The sequence below is a fragment of the Diceros bicornis genome, chromosome 36, assembly GCF_020826845.1.
Source record: "Diceros bicornis minor isolate mBicDic1 chromosome 36, mDicBic1.mat.cur, whole genome shotgun sequence".
In the NCBI taxonomy this organism is placed as follows: Eukaryota; Metazoa; Chordata; class Mammalia; order Perissodactyla; family Rhinocerotidae; genus Diceros; species Diceros bicornis.
In genome coordinates this window covers 11,963,076-11,977,888 of record NC_080775.1, presented here as the reverse complement: position 1 = coordinate 11,977,888, position 14,813 = coordinate 11,963,076, and the positions used below count along the sequence as shown (strand labels likewise).

The 14,813-nt window shown below is 42.8% G+C and overlaps 1 protein-coding gene across 6 annotated transcripts in view; it reads right to left on the bottom strand.

Moving 5' to 3' along the window:
• The window catches only part of CELF2 (CUGBP Elav-like family member 2), a 308,590-nt gene that overhangs the window by 98,575 nt on the left and 195,202 nt on the right, over positions 1-14,813 (bottom strand). The window lies entirely within an intron of this gene.

The window sequence follows — 14,813 nt, the reverse complement described above, 5'->3', positions numbered from 1 at the left end:
CAATTCCCTCTTACTGGAACTTCTGCCACACGCTCATCCACAAAAAGGCATAATGACCCTTCTCAAGCATTTAAACACACTGTTTCCTTTGCCAATACAACCGTCGTATATGTGTTACATAGAAACACCTATATGTCAAGTTATTATGTTGAATCATGTAGAATTGCCATTTCTGCAGATTAAAAATGGTTAACAGTGACAATTTCACATGGTGCAAACTCATATATTGCCTAGCAGAGAAGCTGCATTATCTTCTTTTGAGATGACTCATAAAAAGCCCAACAAGTTCAATTCACATAGGCTATCTCCATTATAAGGTTTGGAGAGTTTTCCAGTAGTTCATCTACAATATTTACAAGTCGTATGAGTTAAATTAAACATTAACTTGATGATGTGAAACAACACTACCTTCTGAACCAACTGTGGAATGGATGGGTATTTCGGGTGTAACAAGGCACGCTCATCCACTCTTAGCAGCTTTGATGCTCTGTTAAGATTAGTGATGCTGTATTCATTAATCTCTTAGTTTCCTTTCAACTTTAAGACAAACTAAAGCTACCACAAGAATACCCCTCTAAAAAGCAAATCTTTAAGACCTCTGGTTCAAAACTACCTTGGAAAATTTAAGCCAACCGTATTTTATCTGGAACCATCTGACAGGATATAGGCGTTTTATCAAATCAATGGGAAAGCACTACTGAATTTCATATTCTGATGTTCCTTCTATAGCTTAGCTTCTGAGTCCTGAGTTGTTTGAGTTGCTTTGCCAGCCACGTTTATTAATTAGTGTCTAACATTTCCATCTCTCTGCAAGTTGCAACCTCTCATAAAAAATGCATGATTTGATTGGCTTAGGAATGACAACTTCATTTACAACAGACAAATAAACACCCTCCCTCACTGCGCAGTCCTTTTCCATTTATTTATTTAACTACCTCCATGGCCTTTGGGATTTGTACTATGTAAGTGAATGAAAGTAGATAACTAGTACAATTTTCCTTTCGTAATCATATTTAAGCAAAAATGATTAAGTTATCTCTTTTTAAACAAATGAGGCTGGCTGAAAAAAAAGATTATTTCCTACTAAAAATAGATGGCAAGTTTGCAAAAATGCCTTAAGGGCTATTTCCTATTACCCATGTTTAAAATGCAGATCCATTAAACATCTGAGCAAGACATCTGATACTGTTTTCAGCAGCTATATTTAGTCATCTCATCTTCTGCAGTAGCACTAACTTTGGTTGATATTTTGCCAAATGAAGATCTCTCCTTCAGTGCTGCTAATTCTTTATGAGTTTGAGTTTAATTTCTCATTCTGATTTCCACCTTCCACTCTAATGTGTGAGATCGTTTACCAACTTTGGAAATTATTTGTTGGCAGAGCTTAGGGAAATTATGATGGTTCAATTGTTCTATAAATACCCTCATCTGAAAGCTCAGTCTTCCAAAGATCAAATTTAAGGCTTAGGCCTTTAAATATATGGCATGTAACCAAAATTTAAATGGCAAAAGTCGACTTAGAAAGGGGATACATGAGAGAGGAATATTTTATATTAGGGAAATAAGGTAAGAACCCTTCATTGACCAGCAGTTGATTGCCAATGGCAAACTTTCCACTGCAATGGTTTCTTACTTCTCTGGGCTGAATGAGACCTTGGGAAACTTGGGCTACTCTATATTTGTTTTGTAGTGGAAAGAACATCACAGTTAGAATCATAAGGTTTGGGTTCGAATCTTGGCTTTGCCAATTGCAAGTGCCTACAGTCAAGCCCCTTGACCTCTCTAAGCCTTGGTAAACTCATATTTGAAGCAAGGATCATATCAGAAAACTCCCTGCATGGTGTGAGGCCACGTCTCACCCTGTGCTTCTAGTTTGTAGAGTAGGGTTCGACCTGACCAAAAGGATTGCAATGAGGAATCAAAGTCTGAGCCCACCCTCCCACCTCCACTCCACCAGTGTGTAAAGAACTCTTGAGATGGTTTTATATTGAGCAAGTATCTATGAATAAAATGTATCCTTGAGAGTTCATTTATTCAACTAACGTCTGTTGAGCAGCCCCTATGGTGTGAAGCATTATGCTGGGCTCTGAGAATGTTCCCTCTCCTCAAGGAATCTGTCGCTCAACATGGGGGAGACGAAGAGGTAAATATTCAGGGGGAATAAAATCCAGCAGGTGACAGGATGAGTTTCAGCACATGGATTACAATGAAGGAATATTCGATTCTACCTTCCCAGAAGCGTGAGACAGCACTTATGTAGTGTCCTATGGCTGGAATACAACGTGTGAGCAAGAGTGTCAAAGAAGCCGAAGAGAAAGGAAGGGACACAGTATGGGGTTCGGATCTCACCCTTTAGATTCAGCAGTTAGTCCATTTGTTTCTACCATAAGACATAACACAACAGTGTTCACACATGCCCATAGTGTGTGAGGGACTGTGTAACTCCCAGGGACTGTAATTCCACCCATCTTCTTCCAATCAAGAAAGCACTTGGAGGACTAACAAGTACAGTTATTACAGGGATAACTTGAAAAATCCCCTAATCCCTTCTGTGCTTTTATTAGCTGTGATGACAGCTGATAAATTCCAGTTGATAAAGAGGGCCGAATTCTAGAGATACTGCAAAGCAGAATACAAGATGTCCTCACTGATAGATACGGGGTGTGGAAGGGGAAGTACAGGCAGAGGAGAAGTCGAGGATGATCTCAGCTTTTTGTCTTGGTGAGACCACCATCCACTCAGGCAAGTCATACATGAAGAGGGCCTGGTTTGTGGTGGGAAGATGACTTTAGTATTGGAATTTCTTGTGGACCATTTGGATAGAACATTCCAATAACAGGACTGGATAGCTAGGTTTGGGGCTTAGCAGAAAAGTCTGATTGCAAGATCAAGATTTGGGAGTCAGCAGTCTGTAGGAGGTAGAGTAAGCCATGAGAAGGAATGACAGAGACCTAAGGAAATCATGCAGTGTGAGAACAAAGGGGTGAAAACAGAAACCCAGGGTGCATCAATGTTTAAGGCATGGCTCTTCACTGCCATCCTTATGAAAGACATTAAATTCCTTTTCTATGGAGGGAAAGTATGTTGTTAATAATTTCTCTTCACTGTGTAATGAAGGCCCTGTGAAGGCACATAGCTTGAGATGTCTGTACACGTTCTCCTCTACACTCAGCTCTCCTCCAATCCAGCTTCTTCAATGTTCCAAGCTTTGGCCAGATCCAAGCTTCCCTTTCATAAATCAGTGTTGGGCCTAGCAAGCTGGTGCATTTATTCTTTCATTACTTAGAATTTTATTAAAGTCTAAGTTAAATTTTCTCTTTCCCAATAAAGCCTTTTAAAGGTACCACTGGAAATATTTAACATCAGCATTACCGTAAAACTCGAAGAGCATATCATGTTTAGAGAAGAGAGTCAAGATCAAATGCCTATGAGCATACCCAAAGAATCCAAACTACAACGTCTGTCCAACCAAATGCTGTCAGAGAGACTGAAGGCCAGGGTTCACACGAGACTTTGGGACGTTAGTCTGGGAACCAGGCACTGGGGACAGTTGCCTTTGAGACCTGCCTCACATGAGATCCCTGACTTGTATACAAAGTGTTCTTCCATTTGCCTTTTCCCATCCATGAATGTGAGTGGTTATCGCCTGTGAAGCCAATTATACAGAAATATAACATGGGTGTGTCCTTAAAATCAGTATGGTATACTTCTCTTTAGTTAAATCATCAACGCCCCTCTTAGAAGGTGTGACCAAAGATTACCACCAGGACTGAAACATCCTTAGTATCCCTTTCCTTCTTTTCCAAGTGGTAAGGAGATTTCACAGTTGGTCATCTGGGTTGAGAGTCTAGAGCTCATTTTCTCTAACGACCTGATGTGTTGACTCTGCTGCTCTGTGACTTACTGACTTCTGATTCTTTCCAAGACCAAGGGGCAGAGGACTCAATTCATGTGATGCAGAGGCAAAGTGAACACTGATGAGAGAACAAGGTGTATGACCCTCTAAGAATGCACAATTAAGCAGAAGAAGCTACTTTTTAACCCCAAATCTATTAACTCAGCTCAAATCAGATACTAAAACACAGAAATGGGTAGAGGAATGTGAGCATGAAATGCATCACTGTATACAAACCCAGGTGATAGCATTTTTTTCCTCAAAAAATCCTGATCTAATGCACCATCAGCAAATGTTACACTCCGAATTCGTTCATTCTCTGGGCACACACCATCTCTTGTCCTGCCCCACTTCGCCTCCTTTTCCGTCCAGTTCCTCTGTTCTCTTTCTGCTTCTTATTTGGTCAACGAGCTGCAGTTCATGCTGGTCTGATAAGCGAGAGCTGTGACTCAGGCGAATGCTGGCCATGGGAAGTTCTAGTTTTATGTGGCAACAAATAGTCTGTGCTCATGGACTGCTCCCCAGGATGTCTGTTGTGCTTCAAATGATTAGGACTAACCCTAAATGTGAACAACATCTCCAGATCCACAAGAAGTCAGGATGGAAAACGAGAACCCTCTCGAGGGGACATTTCACAACTCTTGGGAGCAGATGACATTCCTTTTAAGCCTCCCAAATTGCAGAAACATACATACATAAAGCATCCCAATTAGGAGATAGCATATTCTATCCCAGCATTCACGTGGTGGCTAAATTTTCTTTGTCAGCAAGTCTCTTAAGCTGTGGATCTCAAGAGAAACAGGATAATAAGGTCTTTGCTTCCCTGGTAAGGAATTTCAACTCCACGAGTGATGAAACAGCAGGGACTCTACACGCCTATGGTTTCTGCAAGGTGGGACTGGGCTGCCAAGTATTACAGATTAACTCTTTGTGGCAGAAAATCGCTCCTCTTTAGAATTAGCTTATTCTGGCCAGAAAAACTGTGCTTAAAATAGCACCAACTCCACTCATCCTCTTACAGACTGGGATGTATTAATTCTACGTAAGTCTCATTCCTGTGACCTTTTCCAGCACGTCTGAGAGTGTTGAGGGGATGGAAAAATACAGTTGCCCATACAAGGATGCTGGAAAACAAAAGACCTGCTTCACAGGCCCATTTACCTCTTCACCTCCTTGACCTGTCCCAGATGGTCAGGTCACCCTTCAGAATGTCCACAAGGAAATCAAGGAAGGTGGCAGCATCTCTAGCTACAGGGGAGCTCTGCCCTCTTCGGCACTCAGATTAGGGTACATATCCCTTCGGTGGTTGCAAGAGGTGTGTATGCACATACATTCAGAGCTGTCCTAAAGTGAACTGTGACCGATTCCCAGCATAAGAGCACTGGTGAGCCTGTTCCCGCACAACAGTGCTTCTCAAACCGTACTATGCATATGCATCACTCGGGGATCTAGTTTCAATGCAGGTCTGGGGCGGGGCCTGAGAGTCAGCATTTCTAACACGTTCCCAGATGATGCCAATGCTGCTGGTCCATGGACCACACTTTGAGTAGAAAGGCTATGCTGTACTTTTGGGAGGATAATCAGCAGATAATAGTACCCCCATGCATCCAAATGAACAGTGGAAGAAGGAACCAAGTTAATCACCATCACCTAACCCTTGGGTTGATGAAGATTCATTCTCCCAACAGTGGTTTTCAAACTTGCCTCAACACTGGAATCACTTGGGGAGCTTTAAAAACACTGATGCCAGGCTCCCATCCTGAGGGATTCTTATTTAATTTGCCTGACGTGTGGTCTGGGCATACGTAGTTTCAAAAGCTGCCCAGGTGAGTCTACTGTGCAGCCAGAGTTGTGAATCACTGCCCTAGTTGTAGAGGCAAATGGATTTAAATATTAAGGACTTTCCTTTTTCTTCATCCATTCTTTATAAATTCGTCTAGTTCATATATCATTTTAGGTAAATGGCCAGGAGGAATATTATCATCATCTCTCTGGGTCTTTCTCAGAAAATGGAAACGAGAAGAGGAATCACCATGTTCAGTCGCCTCACATGATGGCATGTAATGCCATGACAGACTGGTAATTTGGGCTGAATTTCTGATTCTTTAAAAGGATGTGTTCGGCGTAACCTTGTAGAGAAGTTGTGGGGGCTGATGTGCTGAAAAGAGCAACAGGCTCAGAGTTAGGAGACACGAGTTGTCATTCCATTCCTACCACAAAGGGGCTGTGTGACTTTCAGCACGTCACCTAACCTTTCTGGGCTTTAGTTTCCTCATCTATAAAGTAAAGAGGTTGGACAGTATTGTTTCTAAAAGCACGGTTAGCTTCTCTAGTCCGTGATCTCTGATGAGATCTGGTCTATTTTCCTCCACATGCCCTCTCTTCCTCGGCTGACCCAGAGAACAACATTCAAATAAACAGAAACCTACTGAAATGAGCCAAAGAATTGCCTAGGCTTGTGACTCTTTCTTTTATTTTCCTTACTGAGCATATTTAGTTTTTGTTAATGACCTCCAGAGGTTTCATATCTGGGCAACTCTGACTCAGGAGCGATTTAGGTAACTTAGTAATTGAGATTCTCCAATAAATGGTTCAATGGCACTTGTGAATTTTTATAGGAGTTGTGATTATAGTTAATGCCTCCACCAGCTGCAGAAGAAATACAAGCACTCACCAAAATTTAGGCTAAACCTCCTGTTCCTATTTAAATGATAGCTTAAAAATTTTAGTAAGTCATCAATCAGATATTAGCAATGGATTAGGATGACAGGGTGAAGTCAGCCAGAATTAACTGACTGTGCTGTCTTTCACATCACACTTGTATCCAGCTGCAGCAGATCAACTATTAGCCAGAAGAGATATTCATGGATTTGTCAGAGAAATTTTCTAATAGTCATAGCTACTTGAACTCTCTTGGGTTTAGAACCACAGACTTCTGATCAAAAAGGCAACCACAGTGGGAAAACAAATGATTACTCACTGTTTGATTATTTACCTCGTATTTTATTTACTTGAGCTCAGGTGTAGAGCAAGTCCTTGGCACAGTGCCCAAGACATGGGACAAGCTCAATAAATGTGAACTACTACTATTATTTTTATCAATAGAACATTTATTTATTTTTGTGAGGAAGATCAGCCCTGAGCTAACCTGTTGCCAATCCTCTTCTTTTTGCTGAGGAAGATTGGCTCTGAGCTGACACCTGTGCCCATCTTTCTCTTATTTTACGTGGGACAGCTGCCACAGCATGGCTTGATAAGCAGTGCATAGGTCTGCGTCCAAGATCCAAACCTGCGAACCCCAGGCCGCCAAAGCTGAGGGAGTGAACTGAACCACTACGCCACTGGGCTGGCCCCTGAACATTTATTTTTATTTGGTTAAAATTATCTAAATTCTGAAAGCCATTGAAAAATATCAGTCATGTAGACAAAACGTTTATAGAACCAAAATTTCCTAGAAACATACTTCTTGTGGAGTTCCACAACTACTGTTCTGACTTTATACCCAGCAGATAATAGATATGCATTGACAGCAATTCGTTTTCTATTTCCTAATCCATGACTTGTTGACAGTTCGTCTACTGTACACTGGACCCCATATACCACTTAATACAAAGCACCTGGCACAGTTTCCTGGTATGTATTTAAATACATGCTCTTTTGAAGGAATTACAATGCAGTGTATGTACCGGCAAGTACATAAAGCATGGAATTTCACAGCCTGAAGTATACACGATGGACACGCCCTCACTCAGTTTAACCTTCCAGGCGGGAGGTGAGTTTCCAGGGGGCAGGTGAGTTTCCAGGGAAACTATTCTTTGCTCTTACTTGGTCCCTCCTGTCCCTGATAGAGGACAGTCATATAGGAAGTAGCGGCCTGGAGATCACAGAATTCCTGGTCTAACTCCATGTGCCAACAGTCACACAGCATCCTAGCTCCTGCTGCCATAACGGAGATGGTGGCAGAGGTGATGGAAGTGTAGGCCTCCACAATACATCCACTTATCTACGCTCACATCAAGAAAGACATCACAACTTGATGACTACATAGAACTACCCACAGAACTTGCCCTAATATCTCAGTCAATACTTCAGCCTTTGATCCTAACTCACAGAGCAGTGGCTGCATGGGGACAGAGAGAGAAGGAACGCCTGACTCCCTGGACTCAAGGTCAAGATCCCCACTGGCCCAGGGTCCTTGCCTTCGACTTGGCCGTGGCTGAGACAGCACCAGTTGCTGTTCAGTGGGGTTGCTGCAGGGACTGTGCACAATCCTGCTGAGGGGTTTGCCGCACGTTTCTTAGTGCCCTCGTTTGTGGAGGAGAGTCCAATCCCTCCTTTTCAGAAGCAGAGGATGCAGATGCCTAGAGGGTTGTGCAGACTTCACTGCTCTGACTCTAGTTTCTTCACCAATAAAATAGGGGGGAGTGTAGTTCTTCTCCAAAGGCCCAGGTCTCTTCAGGGGAGCAGGGTGTTGTGTCATGGAGGGTGGTCTGGAACTTCTAGTTATTTCCCAACCTTAGTCCACAGCCACAGCTGCTTTCAGCGCTGCTGCTTCATGCTCCAGGTGGCAAGTGATAGGGTTTATGCTTAATCTTCTGAGATGAGGAGATGAGCCCAGCCCCCACTCAGCCCTTCCCTTACAGACGGACGGACGCAGAGCTGCGAGATGGATGGGGGAGGCCAGCTGGATGGGGACAGGACATTAGAATGCAGATTGTGGATTGGGACCGAAAGCCTGTAGATGCAGATAAAGAAAACCACCCTAATAACATGAATGTTAATGAGAGGATGTTGGTAAAGCTACACTCCTCTGAAGAAAGGTGTTGCATTATAATCATTTTTGCAAAGCAGTTCCTCTTACAGTAATGACTGCCTTTGATCTGTAGCTCCCTCTCAGAGAGCCTGGTATTAGTAACCTCCTACCCAAGTTACAAGCAAACACCTCGCCTCGCCCACCCAATGTTTGCGGGGACCTCTGACCGTGTAAGAGAGCACGGTGTCACATCTAAGGCACAGCCTAACACCAAGGTGCCCCACGCTCATGCGGCGTCAGGACTGACTCTCAGGGGAGGGGTCCCTAGCTGACCTCTAGGTAGGTCGACCCAGCAAAGCACCAGGGCCCCATGTTCTGCCCCTCAGATGGGCTCACCATGCAACACTGCTAGTTGTAGCAGAGGAAGAGCTGAGGATTTAGACTTATTGTAGGACAGCTGCAAAGGGAGCAAACCGTGTCCTTCTAAGCTTATCAATGAAGCCATGAAAGTGAGCACACTTCCTGCTGGAGGTCTTCCCAAACAGTGGGGCCTGGCAGGGCCTGGACCTACAAGCCTCCACCTGTGAACAGCGGCCTGGAAAGTCCCTACGTGTCAGAGGCCAAGGAGGCTGGTTTGAATGCAGCTGTCTGACAACTCACAGTTGTCAGCTATGTAACCCTGGACAAGTCACTCCTTTTGAGTTTCAGCTTCCTTATCAGTAAACGAGGCTACCTGACACAGGCCATGTTGTCGTGACAATTCAAAGTAGTATAGTCCTCGAGCCTCCATATGGTGCCTGAACGTGGGCGATCAATAACCAATGGTCACTTCTGTAGTGATTTTATTGTAGTGCTGTTGGCCTCCTGTGTCATGCTGCCCGCTCCCTAAAATGTGGTGAACGTCACGCCAAAATCCACCGTCAGGAGGCTAACCTAAGAGTTTCAGCGACTGTGACTTCTAACTCTAGTTCTGTCACTGCTTGGCAAGGGGAGGTCAGAGAAATTAAATTAAATCTTCCAGCACCTCAGTGTCCTCAGTATAAGAAGGTGAATGCTATCAATACATCACTTGAAATATTTTTAGAAGGGATAACAAATAAACAACACCATAAAGCCATCGACAAACACAGGCGACTCATCCATGTTAACTGGGGACAGGAATCAAACAGATAAAGGAAATCCACCAATAATCCTGGAACCTCATTAGGTTAAGCACCCTGACTTGTCAAACCAAGGCTGTAAGCAAGGAATTAGACTGACTCCTTTGAGTTCATCACCTTCCCTTTCTTTCTCGGTTCCCTGGTGAAAAAACTATGAGCGCTCAGCTCCCTATTGGTCCTCAACCATAGCGAAAAGGAAAGCAGAGGGGCAGAGAATCTCCAAGTGGACAGTCAAACTTCGAATTGTCCAGATTTGTCTACACGAAGTTACTAACCAATAACTGAAGCAAGTAAAGTCATATCTACCTACGTACCGACCCAGATGGACAGAGAGTTTTTTAATTAAATAGGACATTATTGTAGGCAATGCACGGAAGGCGAAGACCAGTTTTGCAAGACTGCAAAGGACTCTAAGAACCATTTAGTCCAACCACTTCGTTTTGCAGGTGAAGAAAGGAAGGACTTGCAAGTGTTCTGAAGTGCTGGTGGAGGAGGGGACGACAGTACGCATATGTGTTTTGAGTGTTGATGGGAAGTAATGACAGTCAGGAACAATGAAGTGTACACAAGAGAACATTCGTCATGGTGTCCCTTTCCAATCTCCCACAGGTACTAGTTATTGTATATCCTTTCATCTCGGTGACTTGAGGGCAGTGAGAGCAGTAAGGATGTGGTCCCGAATATTGCTTTATTATCAAAACAACTTGAATAGCTTACGTCATAACACTAATGAGACTTCCTGAGCTCCTGTGCGTGATGACAGTCTAGGGCTAAAACAAGCAAAGGACACATGAAGCTTCTTCCCTGCTTCCCCCCACTCCTAGAGGCCAGTCTGCTTCCCCGGCACTCAAGCCGACCAGATCTGGCCCAGTAGGGGTTCTGAGATTTCCTCTGATCCTGGCCTCCCCTTCCCCCAGTTCAGCTCTTGGCCACTTCTCGGTGGGTGAGGCTCCTGGGAGAACTCTCTCCATACCTACCCACATCATATACCCTTTTGAGGCCCAGAGCTTGAGGCTATGAACTGCTCAGCCCACTTCAACTGGACATAGTCTTCTGAGCTGTGTCAAGGACATAGTCTCTTGAGCTGTGTTAAGCTCACATGCAAAAGATTCAAGTTCTGTCCAATAGTAATGTTTTTGGGTGATGAATTCTCACGGAGACCGCATACTCTAAAGACAGAATGGGGACAATTTTCCAGCTGCATTTCAAACTTTTCCCCCTTCCATCTGACTGTCATAACCCCTTCCTCTGCAATTCCATCCAGACCTTTAATCAAATTCATGAAATTTTTTTTTCCCATAATCTTCTTTTGAAATCTTATCAACCTCTTGGGAACTGAGGTCTATATAAATGAACTTAATATTCCCAGTTTAATCTTGAAATATCACAGAGAAATGATTATCTCGGAAATCTAACAATTACTTCATTTTGCCATGGTGCCATCTGACCATGCCCTCACGTGTTAACAATGAGATACCAATATTCCTCAACGACACAGGGCAATTTTGCAAATCTGGCCAGGCACCTGTTTCAGGTCATTTGCATGCATGCTCTCATAAGCCCTCACAACAGTCCTACCAATTAGGTATATAGTTGAGACCATGTAGTACGCAAAACAAAACAGTAAGGCCCTCCCACTGAGTTCTATTACCAAAAGGGGTGTAGCTGCTCCCTGTTTCAACCCTGTGTTGGCTGGGATGCTTAGCTCAGTGGTTTCCAACTTTTCACCACTAAGCACCCCTCATTAATTTCCTCCCATAGACTTCCTTGTATTGAGTAGGCCATATTTTTAAAGTAATTAGTTTTTCATTTTAGCTAATCAAAGCCATACATCAATAACGGCCAATCAAAGTTATTGAATTGATTGACTGCCAGTCCAAAGCAAAAAGAGCCCACTATTCAGGAGGTATGTAAAACTTTATGGGGGGTAAAACAGACAATTTCCAATGGCCTTTTATGAAGTATTAAAGTACATTTTCCCAGATCCCTTGGGATTCCCTGCAGACTGGGAACCACTGGGCCAAGGGTTTCTTCCATCCTTCAACTTTCTGTCTCTGGTTGAGCTGGCCAGCAATCTTGCCACACCAGGTTGAGTCCCAGTTGGAGCTGCTTCTACACCTTCAGCCCTTCCCCCCCCAGATGGGCAAAGGCTCCCCTAGAGGAGCTCCTCCATAGCCACACCTTGGCACTCTCCAACAGAGTTCTTAAAAAAGTCATCTTAAGAACAAAGTCCCTACTTTTTGTTTGGCTTTGACTTCTGAAAGATTGAGTGGTTCATTAAACCAACACAGGCAGCAAAGGATTAGTTGCTTTGGGGCCGTCCTATAAGGACAACTATTTCAGCCCAAGCCAAATTCTGCAAATGTATGTCTGAAGAATGTATGCCAAATATACACCAAATGGATGTCCTGATTTACGCATTTTGCAGCAAATACATTTTATACGGTGGGTCACAACCCAAGGAGAGTTCATGCCTACAGAAACTGTCAAGTAGAAACAATGTCTTCTAAGCACATTTCTTCGGAGACTCAGAAAGCTTAACATACATTATCTCATTCAGCACCTACTCTTCTGTACCACTCAGAAGGTGGAAGGCAGGGATTATCATCACTAAATGGCAGTTCTCAAGTACCCTCACACATGCACTAAGAATTAGCCATGATCCTGATTGAAACGAAAAAACAAACAAACATAAGAATTGCACAGTTCCTGAAGCCTAAAGTAAGAAAGGTGACTATATAGTAATTAAGAGTATGTTGGCAGGTCAGCCCGGTGGCATAGTGGTTAAGTTCGGCGTGCTCTGCTTTGGCAGCCTGGGTTCTCAGGTTTAGGTCCTGGGCGCAGATCTACACCACTCGTCAGCCATGCTGTGGTGGCAATCCACATACAAAATAGAGGAAGACTGGCATAGATGTTAGCTCAGGGCAAATCTTTCTCAGGCAAAAAGAGGAAGACTGGCGACAGATGTTAGCTCAGGGCCAATCTTCCTCATCAAAAAAAAAAAAAAAAAGAGTATGTTGGCAGGCCAAATAGAAAATGGGATTTTAAGCTATATCTTCCTGTCTTTATTTGACCAAGCTGATAACCACATGTGGATGTGTGTGAATAGATATCTATCTGCAGGTATACAGAGATACACTAAATCTACAGATCTGTGTATGTGAAAGAATTTACATCATTATACACACACGTAATAACAAATCTACATTCATCTTATATTTTGGAACATTTGGAATACTTGTGGGCAGAATGATCATTTGTTTGAGAAAAAAACTTGACTCCTCTGGAAATATTTTATAAAATTAACCCATTTGGTATTAAATATCCAAGAGCTATTTATTAAACACTAACCATGTATAGGCACAATGGCTGACTTTGACCTTTAGTGACTCAGTTATAAATGGCATGATTGCTACCGTATTCCCTACTATCCAGAACAGTGCCTGGCAAACAGTAAAAATCCAATCAGGGCCAGCCCGGTGGCATAGTGGTTAAGTTTGCACGCTCCACTTTGGTGGCCTGGGGTTCACCGGTTCAGATCCCGGGCATGGACCTACACACCACTCATCAAGCCATACTGAGGCAGCATCCCATACACAAAATAGAGGAAGATTGGCACAAATGTTAGTTCAGGGCCAATCTTCCTCACCAAAAAAAAAAAAAAATCCAATCAATATTTTTTGAATGAGTGTGTGAATATTCTGTGTGTGCTACATGATACACAATTTTGAGGACTCAAACCTGGTCGTACAGATGTCTTGGCTGTTTTTTCCTAACAATTTCAAATAAAAGGCGTCTGAGAAAAAAACTTTATCTAGCTTGGCCTAGTTAGGCTTTGATTCAAATAGGATGGTTTGGGGGAAAATTTCCACAATATGATGAGATGGGGTTTGAGAGATTTTATGACAGAAATAATAATGATGATGATGATAAAATAATCATCATGGCTTTGAGAACAAAGGCATTAAATACATATTAATAATTAGAAGAGGTGGTTCAAAGAAAATGAGCACCTCAAAATGCATTACAACGGGAAAATTGAATTCGGCCCCAGGGAGAGCCAAGCTGTTTTGTTCAAAGAATATTAAACCCTAGCATTCCACTATTAAAGGACACAGGGGGACAACCCTATAGAGAGTTGAGTTAAAGGCCACCTAGGAGGAAAAAGGGCCTACCCACACAGGTAAATCATCTCTTCCAGGGCAAGTCAGGAAGGCACTCATTCACTTTCTGGGGGTGAACACATTTGTCCCAAGAGGCCATTTTATTTAAAGCTTCCTCCTACTGGATCAGGCTCATTTGGTTTCATATTTCAAATCTACGTGTAGTCCTTGCTCACGTTGCGTGTGTTATTATAAAACACCTTTCCGTATGCCACCACTAAAACGGAGTGCTCTAAACAAATGTTCTCTTAGGGCAATAACTCCTTAATATAAACTGCATTTAATAAAACTGGTAGCGATTCTAAAAAGGAAAGAGGAAGGCATATTCAGAGAAAATGTCTGGAAGAAAGCTGCAATTAATATTTTACAAGACATTTAGATTCCGCCGATTCCTCCTTGCTGTTAAAATTTAAGAGCTTTTTCAAAACTGTATTCCTTTGTTATTACATCCTTAATTAAATTAATTTATACAGTGAATGCTCTAATGATACTGCTGTAGATTTTCAATCAAAAAGCCTTATTGCTAGAGACAATAGGTGTTAAGACCTTGAAAACAGAATGACATAAGGCACAGTGTTGTCACTGGCACAGGGATATTTGGTCCCGACATCTGATTATCGACAAGATGGTGGTAGCTGTTCTGTGCCTCAATTAAGGTCTTTATTTTATTTTTTAATTAAGCTAAATTAGGTCAGTGACAACAAAATGAATCTTGCAAGTTGCCTTTACAGGGATTTCTCTCTGGGAAATACAATGGCAGACGATGACATTTCTACTGAATAATTCTGCCAGTTAGGTTGTGCCTACCTGAAATCCTGAACAGAGGAAGCTATCTCTGAGCC